We start from the raw sequence: 14,154 nt of genomic DNA, 5'->3' as shown, positions 1-14,154 counted from the left end.
CCTGCTCTACTGCCCTCCCTCTGCGCAGAGTGAGGCGGAAGTAAACTCCTGTCTGCTTGGCTGGGGCTCAAATGACAGGTTGTGCGAAGCTGCCGATGTCAACTGACCTCAAATAATTGTATTTAAGCAATTTACTGCTTTTCCGGAGCTGCGTCTGTTTTCTTCATGACTTTGCTCCCCTCCCTGAAATGGGGCCTGTCCTGTGCTCAGAAGGCTGCGTGGTCAGTGTCCTGCGAAGACTCAGCCCCTGCGGGAAGGGGACGTCGTGAGTGGGGACAGGCCGGGGGACAGACGGACGGCCGCGGCAGGCGTAATCGGGGAAGGAAGGGGGGGTGAGTGGGAGGAGCAAAACTGGATGCAGTTAATCCAAGTACACTCCAATAAAAGAGAAAACATTCTTCCACGAGCGCTTACAAACAATTGTGTCACGGTGTTACTGTGACATGACTTGTAAATGTTTCTTTTTCCTGCCATATTAAACGAAGAGACAGGTGCGGTGGTGAGTGCCTGAACTCCCAGCATTTGGGAAGCTGAGGCACAAGGGTTTTCTTGCTTTCAAGGCCATTCTGGGCCTTGAAATCCGCTGGGCCATCCAGGGGATTAAGCACCACCCTGAAGGTGTAGCAAAACTCTGCCTCAAGAAAACAAAATGATAAAACGATAGCGAAATAAAAGACAGGTGGTGAAACCTGTCACCCTGTCTCTGTCTCTCTGTCTCTGTCTCTCTGTCTCTGTCTCTCTGTGTCTCTCTCTGTCTCTGTCTCTCTGTGTCTCTGTCTCTGTCTCTCTTTCTGTGTCTCTCTGTGTCTCTCTCTGTCTCTGTCTCTCTGTCTCTCTGTCTCTGTCTCTCTGTCTCTGTCTCTCTGTGTCTCTCTCTGTCTCTGTCTCTCTCTGTCTCTTTCTCTCTGTCTCTGTCTCTCTCTCTGTGTCTCTCTCTGTCTCTGTCTCTTTCTCTGTCTCTCTGTCTCTGTCTCTCTGTCTCTGTCTCTGTCTCTCTGTCTCTGTCTCTCTGTCTCTGTCTCTGTCTCTCTGTCTCTGTCTCTCTGTCTCTGTCTCTCTGTCTCTGTCTCTGTCTCTTTCTCTGTCTCTCTGTGTCTCTGTCTCTGTGTCTCTGTCTCTGTCTCTCTGTCTCTGTCTGTGTCTGTGTCTCTGTCTCTGTCTCTGTCTCTCTCCTTAGTTACCTCTTTTCATTACCAGCTTCCCCCGTGATTGCTTCTGCTCCTAGCAATCCAGGCTTTGCTCAGAATCTGCTTTCCGTCTCCTGATATCACCCCTCCAGTTGCCCTCGCTAGTGTGAGGATCTACACGTGTAGCTACCCTCGTGCGTTCACAAGCAAGTGGGTTCTCTGCTACTTACGAATAGAAACCACCATGAAGATGAAGCAGGGTTAAGCAAACACTACTGTAAAGTTATTCACGGCAACAGTTACGGCATCGCTATAGACACTCCTCACCTAATGACCTAGTTGTACTCCTGTGACCAGGTCATTAACTGAATTGGCTGCTAACTGAGGAACTGTTTGCAGCATGCACATTTCCAAGGCAGAACAAAGAATTGGTCAAAGAAACGCCAGCATGATGGCTTGGTTTTATTTGCATAATTTGGCCTCCAGTACGGACGGAAGGTAAGACAACACCAAGCTGCAGTTCTATGTGATGTAGTACAACCAGCAAAAATGATGGTATTGATTAAGCAGGGTGTACCGTTCAGAAAGTCATCGGAGGTCTACAAATCAGGCGTGCAGAACTGTATGTATTGTATTACAGCCGTAAGGCCCAGCAGTGCGGCAGAAATCCCAACAGCTCGGCTCAGCCAGATTCAGACACTGATGAGAAAGTAGATCACTGAACGTGGCCTACGTGGCGTGAACACTGCCGTGGTCGGTGTTTGAAGAGAAATGGGTTATTTATGTGGTGTGTAGCCTGCCAAAGATACTAATTACAAAGGGGAAGAAGGAACTATATTGCCGATTCTGTCAAATACCATAAAAGGAAAAAAATGAATCAGTACCGATCCCAGCAGCACTGGAACGTATGCCACCAAGGATGTCTGCGCCCAGCAAATCAAGGGAGGGCACTTTCCTACAGCGTCCCTGGTCAGTGCATGACCCGACTGTCATAACCCAGAACGAGGAGGATGCTGTATCAAAAGGTAAAGAGATACCCAAGAAACCTGAGACTGGACGAAGCTTGGGGACCATGACCAGCACAAATCAGGAGGGGGCACAGAGTCGGCTCTGGCATTCAGAAGCTCAGCCCGGTGCCCGCAGATGGAATCCAAATGATCCTCCCCTGCAGCAGCGCCGTGTAGATGTCAGAGTCCCAAATTTAATTTTTCTTTTTGGTCGTGGGTATAATTAGAGCCGGCCGAATGGTTTACAGGATATTAACATTTATGTTCGCATGATCTGCCTGGCTAAAATGGTTTCAAATGAAAAATTTAAGATAACAGTAGTATGTTTCCTGCAGTCAGCACGGAGGATGCTGCGGGACTATTTCGGATCCATTGTAATAAGTGCAACCCTTGATTATTTAGCATAGTTTTAGTATTTTTATTGATTGAATCTGACTAAGGCTATCGTGAAGGTATTCATCAGCACCCTCCGCTTGTTCCTTCCCCCTGTTAGTCTCTCATTGCCAACTCCTGCCCCGGTATCGATGGAAGCGTGGCCCGGGTGAGCCTGCCGCCGGCTTTGGGACATCGGTTTGGCCGGAATTCCTTGCGTACTTACAGACGGTGCACACTGCTTGGCGTGTCACTTGCAGAGCTGAAGAGGAGCAGACCGGTGTGTTCAGTTTGAAAAGCTGGATGAATCTGTCTGATCCCCCGTGGAAACACTTTGCTGATTTGTTCAGAGTTCTACATTTAAGTGTCCAAATCATTCTGGTTATTAACGTTGTTCTGACCCATCACACATTTCTGTGTGGACAGTGGGAGGGACGCTGGGGTCAGGATCGTCACCACCACTGCTTAAACACGTTCTGTGCGGCAGGACCAGGTCACGGCAGCACTGACCGCTGGCGGACAGGTGAACTATTACGCTGCACTGTGTCTTCTTTGAGAAGATTTATGGCTCTGCGGCGTCCGGCTCTGGGAGACTCACAAAACTACGGATTGTGTTTTGGATGTCAGGTTGCGTCAGTGCTTCCCGTAACTTTGAGATGTTAAATGTTTAAACAATTCGTAGCATTCCCTTATAATAAATCACTAGGTTTTATCTGTGTTACCATCTTTTCGTGATCAGATTATAAACCCCTGCTGAATGACAAAGGCTTGCTTTTCTGTCTCCACTCAAGTGGAGGTCGTGAGTTCAATTCCTGGTATCAAAAAATCAATAAATAAAAGTAAAATTTAATGATAAAGCGGGCGATGTGGCTCAGTGACACAGCACCTGCCGGGCAAGTGCAAGGTCCTGAGTTCCATTCCTGGTACCAAAATAAAGTAAGTAAATGACAGAGTCTACAAAATTTAATGACAAAAAAACCCCGACAGTGTACACACAGCATGTTAGTGGCTCTGAAAATTGCGCACTACGTGTAGTCTGTAAAACATTGCTATGTTAATAGATGTCTTCCTGGAGCACTGAAAGACGTGTCTGCTAATTTCCGTATTGTTTGGAGACCCATCAACACTTGAGCACACGTACAGAAATTGACAGTAATAAAATGATAAAATATGACACCCAATTAGCAAATTCTTGCTAGCATAACGGACTGTGTGCAGAAAAGATTCAAACACAAGCCAGTGGAACCACAAAGGAAAATTCGATTTTGGTATCATGTTACCCGCGATGACTAAATGTGAACCATAAAGAAAAGAAAACAAAATACCAAGGCTTCTGTTATGCAAGAAACACTCACTTCGTATTTGGATCTAGCGCAGGGCCACAGAAACACAATTATCATGTACTTTGAGGCAGCATCGAGCTCCTGTAGTTACTCTTTTTTGGTGCTGGGGCTTCGCCCTGTTCCCCAGACTGCTCCGAACTTACTAGGACCCTCCTGACTCAGCCACTTGAGTGCCGGGATGACAGGCGTGAGCCACTTCATCTGCTTAAATATTTATTCTTTTTCAAATTGTTTTCCCAAATCCATTTTATTTCAATGAACAAAAGCAGCATAAAATTAAAACAGAATTTCACAATGCTTCCATCAGGGGGCAGCAGTGGTACATACAGAGCACATTGTCACCCCTGAATCCTTCACCAGGGCACAAAACATCTACATTCAATTGTCTGAAAAGCGCGAGCACAAATCCTTCTCTTCAGTCATCTCAGACGTATAATTATCTTAACCATTTTATACATACACATACACATGTTATTCCAGTGTTTACACTAATGACACAGAACTATGTTCACACCTGTCTTATTTGTTTTTTTTTTTTAACAAATTTTGTTTTATCGGTACCAGGGACTGAACTCACAACCGTGCGCTTGCAAGGCAGGCACTTATGCCACTGAGCTAAATCCCCAGCCCCGTGTTACTTATTTCACCGAGTGTGATCTCTTGCATCCATTTGCCTACAAAAGTCTTCAGTTCATCCTTCTTTATGGCTGTGTAGTACTCCACTATAAAAAAATACCACAACTTTTTTATCCATTCCTCAGACGAAGGGCACTTAGGTTGTTTCCAAGATCGGGCTATTACAAACTGTGCCGCTATAAACATGCGTGCACATGTATCACTGTGGTACGATGTTTTTAATGCTTTGGGGAAGATTCCCAGAAGGGAATAGCTGGGTTGAATGGCCTTCTGGTTTTTGAGGAATCTTGACACTGAGCTCCACAGTGGCTGCACCGTCTGCATTCCCACCAACAGTGGAGCAGGGCTCCTTTTCAGACGTCTTGTGCTCCAAGTGAATGTTTTGACGATGCCCATGTCCAGTGGATTTACCATGGCTGCCCGCTGATTAATGCCCTTTGAAATTTTATTGTAGGTTTTTGCTTTTTTATGCTTGAAATAAAATGGATTTGAAAAATAAATAAATTAAACTCACTTATTTATTATTCACAGCGAAAGACCATCATAGTCTTTACTGATGCAACTAAAATCTTTCTAAACTTTGTGTTTCTTTGGGGTGAAAATATTTAATTTGCTTTTGAAGATATTTATATTTTTGCCGTTAGCTTTGTTGCCTGCTGTGCTGGGCTCTAACTCAGGTCCCTGTGTATGCTGTGCATGTGTTCCACTGTGGTTGTGCATCCGTAACTTTAAGATGTTAAAATTTTAAACAATGCATAGCATTTCCTTATAATAAATCACTAGGTTTTATCTGTGTTACTGTCTTTTTGTGATCAGATTATAAACCCCTGCTGAATGACAAAGGCTTGCTTTTCTGTCTTCACCCTCTTACATGATTAGTAGACAGCATGATTTTATTGAGTGTATTTTTCACTTACAGTTTATCAATTAGGAACTATGTTTAATTCTACCACAAGGTTGCTTGGGTATAAATTCTCTGTTGAAAATTTTTTTTAAAAAATCAACTGGAACAAATTCATAGTGTTTCTCATAGTGATTTTGTGTGTGTGTGTCTGTGTGTCTTTTTGAGACAGGGTCTCGCTGTGCAGTCCAGGCCGGTCTTGAGCCCACTTTGTAGCCCAGGCTGGTCTCGAACTCACAACGACCCTCCTGCCTCAGCCTCCCCGGTGAGTGCTGGGATGACAGGCGTGAGCCACCACACCCGGCTTTCTCATAGTTTTAACACTCTTTGAAAACGTGCCAACACACTGAAGCTATGCGGTTCACAACCAGCATATAAACTATACGTAAATGTAGCTCCAATTAATGTCAAGGTCAGCACACAAAAAGCTACAGAGAGATCACAAAGGCTGTTGTTTGCGGACCAGTGTTTAGCTGATTATCAATGAAAATACAAAAACATGCCTTCTTATTAAAGGTCTCCATGCTATGCGGATACAGAGACATTTCTGAGGCAAAGTACACTGTCAAAAGTGCATCTCACTGCCGCATCCTCCACACGGTGTAAGAATTCTTTAAGAAATACTGTACGGTATTACCAACGTGTTCTTCAGAAGTTTGTAGCATGACACTAAGAGAAAAATCACACAGAGAAATAAAGTTGCCGATGATCTGAATATCAGAGTCCTACAGGCTACAACAAGTGTGGAAAGTTACGAATCCTTAAATGATATGCTTATTACAACTATTTATAAGAGAAGGAAAGTAACTCTAAATTTAAGAAACATTTACTCGAATTCCTCTGAAAACACTGATCTCAGTTATATTTTACAGATCTCAAAGAGAAAAGAAACAGACACACTTTCTCAATATTTGGAATCTGCTCTGCACTTAGAGCCTCTTAGCCTGAGACTATGACGTACACATCGTAAGTTTACAAGAAGTCCCAAGTTTGCTTTAACAAACTGAGGTTTAATGGGGTTCACATTAGAAACCAAATGTCAAACATTTCTTATGGTGATGAATAGCTCAGCGTCTGTGAAGTGAATCTGACCTGTGCATCACGAATATTCCAACATGCAGTCTGGGTAGACTCAGAAAATACATAAAGTATGACAGTGACACATGATGCAAAGTCCCGCATCAGAGCCAGGCATGGCGGCGCGCTCTGTACTCCCAGCACCCGCGACCGAACCATCCCCCTCGTCCCCACTCCCAGAGAACCAAAGACATGACACGAGACCACATCCACAGGCGTCACGCTTTGCATAAGGAAAATGTCCATTGCAGCGTGTCCCTCTGCCCCTGCTGGAGGCTGCTAAAGATAACTATCTTTTTTTTTGTTTGTTTTTTTTTATCGGTACCGGGGATCGAACTCACGACTGCCTGCTTGCAAGGCAGGCGCTTATGCCGCTGAGCTAAATCCCCAGCCCCAAAGATAAGTATCTTAACAGGAAGCTGTTTTCCTCAAAATTGTTCTGCTCAGAGACCTATTTGGACATTAAATTAGATGCAAATCCTTTGCTGGACCGATGGGTGCAGCCGCTGAACTCACCGCGCTCAGTGGCGAACCCTGGCCACCGGCCTGGCCGGCTACATCTGTCTCCTCAGCAATCTTAGGTTGGGCCCAACCAGTCTCACGTCCACGTATCAGCACTGATGGACACAGGGACACAGGGAGGCCATTTACTGTGCCCGCTCCCATCAACATATTGGGCAGAGACCTCACCTCTGCCCCTCCTAGTGTGTGTCGCCTGCCAGCAAGATGAAGGCTCAGATGGCTACCGGGAAGCCACGGGCCGGCTAAGGACTCAGGGCCGTGGCTTCCACGTCAGCCTCTAATAAAGCAAAGCAGCCTGAACTGGATGCAGGACAGACACACAGTGAGGGTGACGGTCACCTCACCCATCCTGTGCTGCCAGGTTCGTGGGACACTGCAGAGCCGAATGGGGTTTCCCAGTGTCCCCTAACACAAGAGAGGTTAAAGATCTCACCAGCACCGACAGAGGACCAGCGCCACTGAGGTCACCTCGAGCGATCCGTTAGCCTGCAGAACACCCGTCTGCAGGGTCAAAAAGATCGGGCGGGTGGAGATCAGCACCGAGGGGCTGTTAACCCGAGCATGCTGCCTGCGGGGCACAGCGACCTGGCCTGCCTACTGCTACAATCCATGACATCACTGCTCTTGAAGACTGATATTTAATATCGTCCTCTCTCCTCAGGATTGATTCTTTTTTTTTGCATTTTCAGCATTAATTTTCACGAGCCAGCAAAATATTTTCAATGACGGGCTCCCTCTGGGAAAACCAACCTGCCACACTTGCTAGCTGTCTGCAGTGCAAGCTTCAAAAATGCAATTCCCACTTGTCCGTTGCAGGAATGAAGCCTCCATGTGTCTCCTCCAAAGCTAACGTACTCGTGCTCTTTGTAGAAGTCACGAGACAGTTACCTGCTTGTGACCTTTAGCTAGCACTACACAACGGCTCTCCTTAGCGTGTGTGGATTCCGCTGTTTCTGAAGAGGTAACTAAGCCACAGAGCACTCAGATAAGAATGGAAAAGCCACAAAGTTTAGATGGTTTTCAGAAACTGTTAGGCGAGATTAATCAGCTCAGAATCAAATTAGTCAAAGTAACTGTGAGTCGCAAAATTTACCGAATATTAGGCAGGTGATTACGATTTGAATTCTCTCCAGCAACTCACGGAAGGGCCAGAGGAGAACTGAATTTAGTTGTAAAATGTCTGAATTCCGGGCAAACGTTTAGAATTGATGTTTCTCAGCCTCTTTGTTTGTGTTACAGACCCCTCGCTCTCCTGCAGGAGTATCGGGGCCATCGGTTAACAAGATGACTTCTCCCGTGGAATGGTTGTTCTTGCCAAACCGACCAGTAAACCTCTGCAGTCAGCAGAACAAACGGTGCAAATATGGGAAGAAATCGAGCTTGTGGCTCTTGCACGCATCCAGACGTTGCTGTGGGACCTCCAGAGCTGAGCCTTGCTGCGAGTGGCCTCAGTCGGGCAGGCAGCATTCGCCATCACCTGGGGAGGCCCCGAGGTCCCTACCTACCTCAGGACCCTCCCGTGCAGGCTTCTTCCTACATGTGTCAGCTCCCCAAAGTGGCCCACTGGCAGCCACAGAGGGGCTCCTGCACGCTCTGCAGACGGGACTCCTGCGGGGAGCCCGGCTCTCTACAGCTGCCCCAGTCCACAGTGCTTCCGCGAAGGCGGGTTCTGCACCCCACTCAGGTTCAGGTTCTCATGTGCGTGTTTCAGAGCGATCTGCAGACCGACCCTTAGGACAGCAACCCGAGGACAGCAGCCGCTCTGGTTCCCTTCAGCACTGAGCCCGCGTTGCTACAACTACTGTTAGACCACAGAGAGCTGCACTGCCCTGGCCGCCCCGCGCCTCACCCATCACATCCGAGCCCCGTCTCATCTCTCAGGTCCGCTGTGCTTGGAAAATTATAAGGAAGATCCTTCGTCTACTTGATTCCAAGTCTGACAAAGCAAGACACTCCCTTGAGTCTTTTCATAAAGATCTCTGTGAAAGGAATTTAAAATTACCATAGCTCAAGTGTTACAGCCAGGGGAACAATTAGAATCGGGACGCAGCATTTATAATATTGTTTTATGATGATCACGCAGAGTTAAACACAAGAAAGTGCAGGAGACCTGTGCACAGCACTAAAGACACAGAACATTCAGCCGAGGGCCTGGATCCCACGGTGATGTCCTGCAGAGTCCAGAAGAAGACCTGAGCCCATGACAATGCCTCCCACGACTCCAACTGGAGGTCCGGAGACCACAGGAAGGACTCACGCCAGCCTCTCTAATGGATCCGTGCCGGGAAGGCCCAAAGGTCAGCGGTGGAGGCCAGAAAGTCCATGCCAGCGGGGTGAAGGAGCTGTGCCGGTGGGATGAGGGTTCAACGCTGGAGCTGAAAAGTCACACTCACAGCAAAGACCAGGGCTGTCCTGAAAGGCACCACAGCCGTCCTCAGCGACATGGAGGTCCCAAGCTCCTTTGATGATAAGAACAGATGAGTGCATGCCAGAAAGCCAGCATGACGAGTTTGTCCTGGAGATTAAACAGCACACGTCTTCCCCTCCAGAGCCAGGAAGCAATGCCCGATGTGAGGACCAGAGCTCCCCAGAGTGCGCCACAGCCACTCCACCAACACGGTCCCGAGCTCCTCCAGGGAGCATGGTCAGTCTTACGCCGGGGAAGCTAAACTAGTCATGGTGGGCTCCTCCAGGAGAGCCAGCGGCTCAAACAGCAGCACTTAGAGAACCCACAGTGCCTCCTTTCTGGTCCTCCATGTCCCCATTTATGCTGGCGACTTTCCCCAGGTGGAACATCTTGGCTCAGCACGAGCTGATTTGATTCCACTGGTGTTGGGCTGACCGCTGGTTTTTAATCCATAACATCAGCATCAAGATAGAGGAGCAGGGTTCACGGCCTTCCTGTGCACGGGCCAGGCTTATTTCTCAGCCGGGCTGCAGACCAAGAAGCCTCAGAACGACTCACCTATGGCAAATGCACACTCACAAACTTCCGTATGTTCATGTCACCACGGGTTTCCTCTCCCATGTGATCCGTGCACACTCAGGTGAACGAAGCCGACACGCCACGCGGTGCTGTGCACCGGCCTTTGCTGCCTGAGTGCCACAAAAATAGAGGCGGACGTGACAGTCCTGTCTACACCGGCAGGTACTTTCAGAGTTTGCTTGACAACTGCAATATACAGCCTGTCACCAGGGTCCGTGGTCATCCCCAAGGTCAAGTGACAATCGAGCACATTCATCGGACATTTAAAATGTGTCAAGCTGAGCCAAACAACGGGGGGCACCACGTCAGAACTGTCCTGCGATGCCGGCACAGATTGCTACTTGCTTTAAGCTTTCTGAACCCTGCCTCTCCCTGGCCCTAACGTGCTGCCTGCCACGGCACGTTTGAGACTCTGAGAGATCTTTACCCCCCGTAGTTTGGGCACAGAGGGCCGGGGACTTAGTGGCATAAGCGCCTGCCTGGCAAGTGCAAGGTCATGAGTTCAGTCTCCGGTACAAAGAGACATCAGGGCAGAGGACAAGCATGTGTTCTCTTTTCTTTTCTCTATTTTAAATTGTGTTTATTCGAGACGGTCTTGCAGCTCAGGGTGGCCTCGAATTCACTATGTGAGTCCAGCCTGGCAGCAACCCTCCTGCCTCAGCCTCCCAAGTGCACACGTGTGTTCTCACAGGACACGGAGAGGCGTTATAGATTCCTTCCTGACGGGTGTACCAGAGGTGAGAAGCTCTACAGGAGGTCACCAGCGTCCCTCCAGAGCCCAGAGAGACACCCAGGCACCCCTCCAAGCCTTGGCCTTCCCCTCCCCTGAGGGAGGAGTCGCTCCCCAGTGCCCACGGGGAGAGACGGCTTGAGGGGAACTGCACACCGCCAGCCCGGCACGGTGAGCCCTCTAACAAGACCGCCATGTGCACCTGGCACCCGCGGCCGCCTGCCGGGACGTCAGCAGCAGAGACTCTGCCGGGCTCACCACAGCCACCCAGGCAGCAGCCGGCCTGCAGTGCAGAACCCTCAAACAGCCTTCCCGCCAGGCCAGAGCTGGCTCTGCAACTGCTGCCTGCTCACCCCTCGGCGGGCTAGGTTAGCATGACCCTCCTCAGTCTGTCTCCCTACAGGGACGGTCACAGGGGGCTGCACAAACAGCACTTCTGGGCTCTGCTGTAACCATGACTACCAGAAAACAAAGCCCGGCCTGCACAGCTGGAAACGCCATCCTGACAAGCCACCTGCACAGACCCCAGCTTATTCCTGTCTTTGCTTTCATGGCATAACGACCTAACTCTAGTTACAAGAAATCTGTTAATTAACCTATTTAGAAAGAGAAGGTTCTGTCTAGTCTACGAATGGTTCCAAATTTAAAAACTACAAGTTATTATAATTCGAGTTGCCCAAAAGACATTAAAGTGCCCTCTGAATTTATAAGCAGATTGTCTTATGTGTATTTGTTTGTTGATCTGTCCAACTACAAAGAGCTGTTTTCTTTAAGCTCAGAAATTGTTTTTCTCCTTAATTTTTCTCTCTCTCTCTTTTTTTTTGACGATTTTTTTCTTTCTTTTCGATGACTTTTTGGATTTTTGATACATTTGTCTAATTTAAATTGGTTTATTTATAAATATCATCAAAATTAAAAACAGGGTTTTACCTGTTCCCAGCTGGTCAAAATGAGGTCAAAGTTGCTATTCTAAATGTAAGGAATTTTGTTGTTTATGGAGTGTGACTCAAAAATGTCTGAGTGATCAAAATTAAGTACGATGTGTTCTGATCTGGTTTTTGTAGGTCAAGAAATTTATTAGGATCTTTTTTTTTTTTTTTTTTGTCTTTTTCCTTTTTATCGGTACTGGGGTTCGAACTCACAACTGCCTGCTTGCAAGGCAGGCGCTTATGTCGCTGAGCTAAACCCCCAGCCCCTATTTGTTAGGATCATTAAATGGGGATCCTTCAGGCTCAGGGAACCATTGGACAGGACTCCAATTGATGAAATTTGTCCAGTATTTGTTCATTAATAGGGAACCCCAATAATCTCCATAGCCTTATGGGAGACACTCCAATAAATGCTTTTCAAAATATTTTATTGTGATATGCTCACACTGGTCACTGTGAATAGGTTAAGTTTTCTAGACATAACATAATAAGGTTTTGTCACGAGGACCGGGGATTTAGCTCAGTGGCATAAGCACCTGCCTTACAAGCAGGCAGTCGTGAGTTCGATCCTCGGTACCGATAAAAAGGAAAAAGACAAAAAAAAAAATTATGTGATATGGATGCTATCCTGAGAGATGCTTACACAGTTCAGACAATGCCACAGATTTCTTAAATGTCATCCTACCCAAGAGGAATTTGGGTGAAGACTTCTTATATAATACGGAGATGACTGACTAAAAGGTTATTCTATACCAAGATGGAAGCTTAAGTGTGCTACAAAAATGCCATCATGATTGTTGTGTTGTGTGTGGCTTTTTATCTCAAATTTTCTCTGTAAATCCATATAACTGTTGTCAGCTCACAGTGCAGGGAGCCAGCTACCCCGCTGATGTTGGTAAGGAATAGCATGTTTTTGGTTATACCTTATTTTTCACGATGCTTGATAAAATTACAGTAACTATGCACGCTGTTGCCGTCACAATGCCAATATCACTGCTCTTCCCTCCTGGGTGTTCAACGACTGACACTTGGGGACCAAATTTAGGAAGGTTACTGGGCAGAGAGGAAAGCCAGCATTTTGGCCCAGACCCTCCAAGGCCCACAAGAACCCGGGCTGTGAGGGCACATCTTCTGTGACATACAACAACTCTGGGGAGTGTTACAAACTCATAACCAAGGAGACTGATGGGCCCGGGGGACTGGAGCACAGTGCCCAGCGGTGGGCATTAGAGGGGAAGTCCACACGCTTTTATAAAAGCAATGCTCAGTCGAAGGTCAGGTCGAGACTCCTCCTGATGGCCGTCACTGACAAGCTCTGTGATTGACTGCAAGCTAAGTCCTGAGAAGACTTAACCGAACTTGATAGACTGCAAGAAGTTAATTGTAATCAACGTGGGTCTCACTTTAACTGGGTCTTAAACCCAGCGGAAAACGACCACCAGAAGATGTATAAAAACCAGGCAACAGTATTGATCTGGGTGTCAAAAGGAATACCAATCACGCTGTTTCATTAAAAAGGGCTACAGTAACAGGAATTCTGACTAAATATACTTTAATTTCTCAGAAAACCTGAGAAATTTCTGCCAAGAAGCTGCCAGAATGCAAAAGGTACTCAGACAGGAAGAGTGACACGGGTGCAATTACCCACACAGGTTGAGGACATGTTTGTGATAAAGTAATTAACCAACCTTTGCAATCCCGTCCCGTCCTCATGATCCGGGAAGCTGACATGTGTAACCCACCGAAACCTTACGGCAACCCGGTGACTTGGTTCCCATCCACCACGTCCAGTGCAATCCACCACCACGAGACACGGAGACAGTCATCATCGGGCGGCCAAGCGGTCCTGAATCTCATCTAGCCGAGACTGGGGGCCTCGCCCGAATTTATTAACTCGTGAACAAGGGCGTGGTCTGAGGGTGACAGACTGTGAGGATGGAGAGAATTATACAAGGGTCGTGAGCTGAGCTGGCCAGCCGGCCGGAAAGCGCCTCTGTGATACACAGGGAAGGCTGTGCAGTGGGACCGACCTGCATCACCCACTGGGGCAGCATTTCAGCGTGTAGGAGGCCGTTACGTCAGTCGCTGATATGTAGACTCTGTAACCCTAACCCGAGCCCTCACCTAACCCAAGTCGTCTACACTGCAGGCATTACCGCCATGAGCTGTCACTGCTGTGGGGTTGGCCTTCCTGGACCGAGCAAGAGCCTTGTAAATTTTGGAACATGCCCAGTTTTGCCACAATTAAAGCATTTAACACCCAAGGTGATGGCACACGCCTGTAATCCAGCCCTCGGGAGGCTGAGGCAGAAGAATCATGGTTAGTTCCAGACCAGCTGGAGCTACACACAGAGTTTGATTCCGTTATGAACCACAAAGTGAAACGCTACCTCAAAAAGACACACACACACAAAAGATATTTTCACGGTCTTCTTCCCCTTTAGCAAAATCCACCATAACCACAATTATGCAACAAGTCAGTGCCGAGGGCCTGACCAGCCCTGATACGTGCTCTCAGATCATG

The 14,154-nt window shown here is 47.6% G+C and overlaps 1 long non-coding RNA gene across 1 annotated transcript; it reads left to right on the top strand.

Annotated features, from left to right (window-relative positions):
• The first annotated feature begins 39 nt into the window (after window positions 1-39).
• LOC134474539 (uncharacterized) lies at window positions 40-5,280 on the top strand. The gene is made up of 2 exons (XR_010045381.1): window positions 40-2,152; window positions 2,628-5,280. It is a non-coding gene; the product is annotated as an uncharacterized LOC134474539 (long non-coding RNA).
• The last annotated feature ends 8,874 nt before the right edge of the window (window positions 5,281-14,154 follow it).

The sequence above is a fragment of the Cavia porcellus genome, unplaced genomic scaffold (assembly GCF_034190915.1).
Source record: "Cavia porcellus strain 051 isolate PalLab524CR breed Dunkin Hartley unplaced genomic scaffold, mCavPor4.1 scaffold_33, whole genome shotgun sequence".
Taxonomy (NCBI): Eukaryota; Metazoa; Chordata; class Mammalia; order Rodentia; family Caviidae; genus Cavia; species Cavia porcellus.
This window is presented reverse-complemented; position numbering and strand designations above follow the sequence as displayed.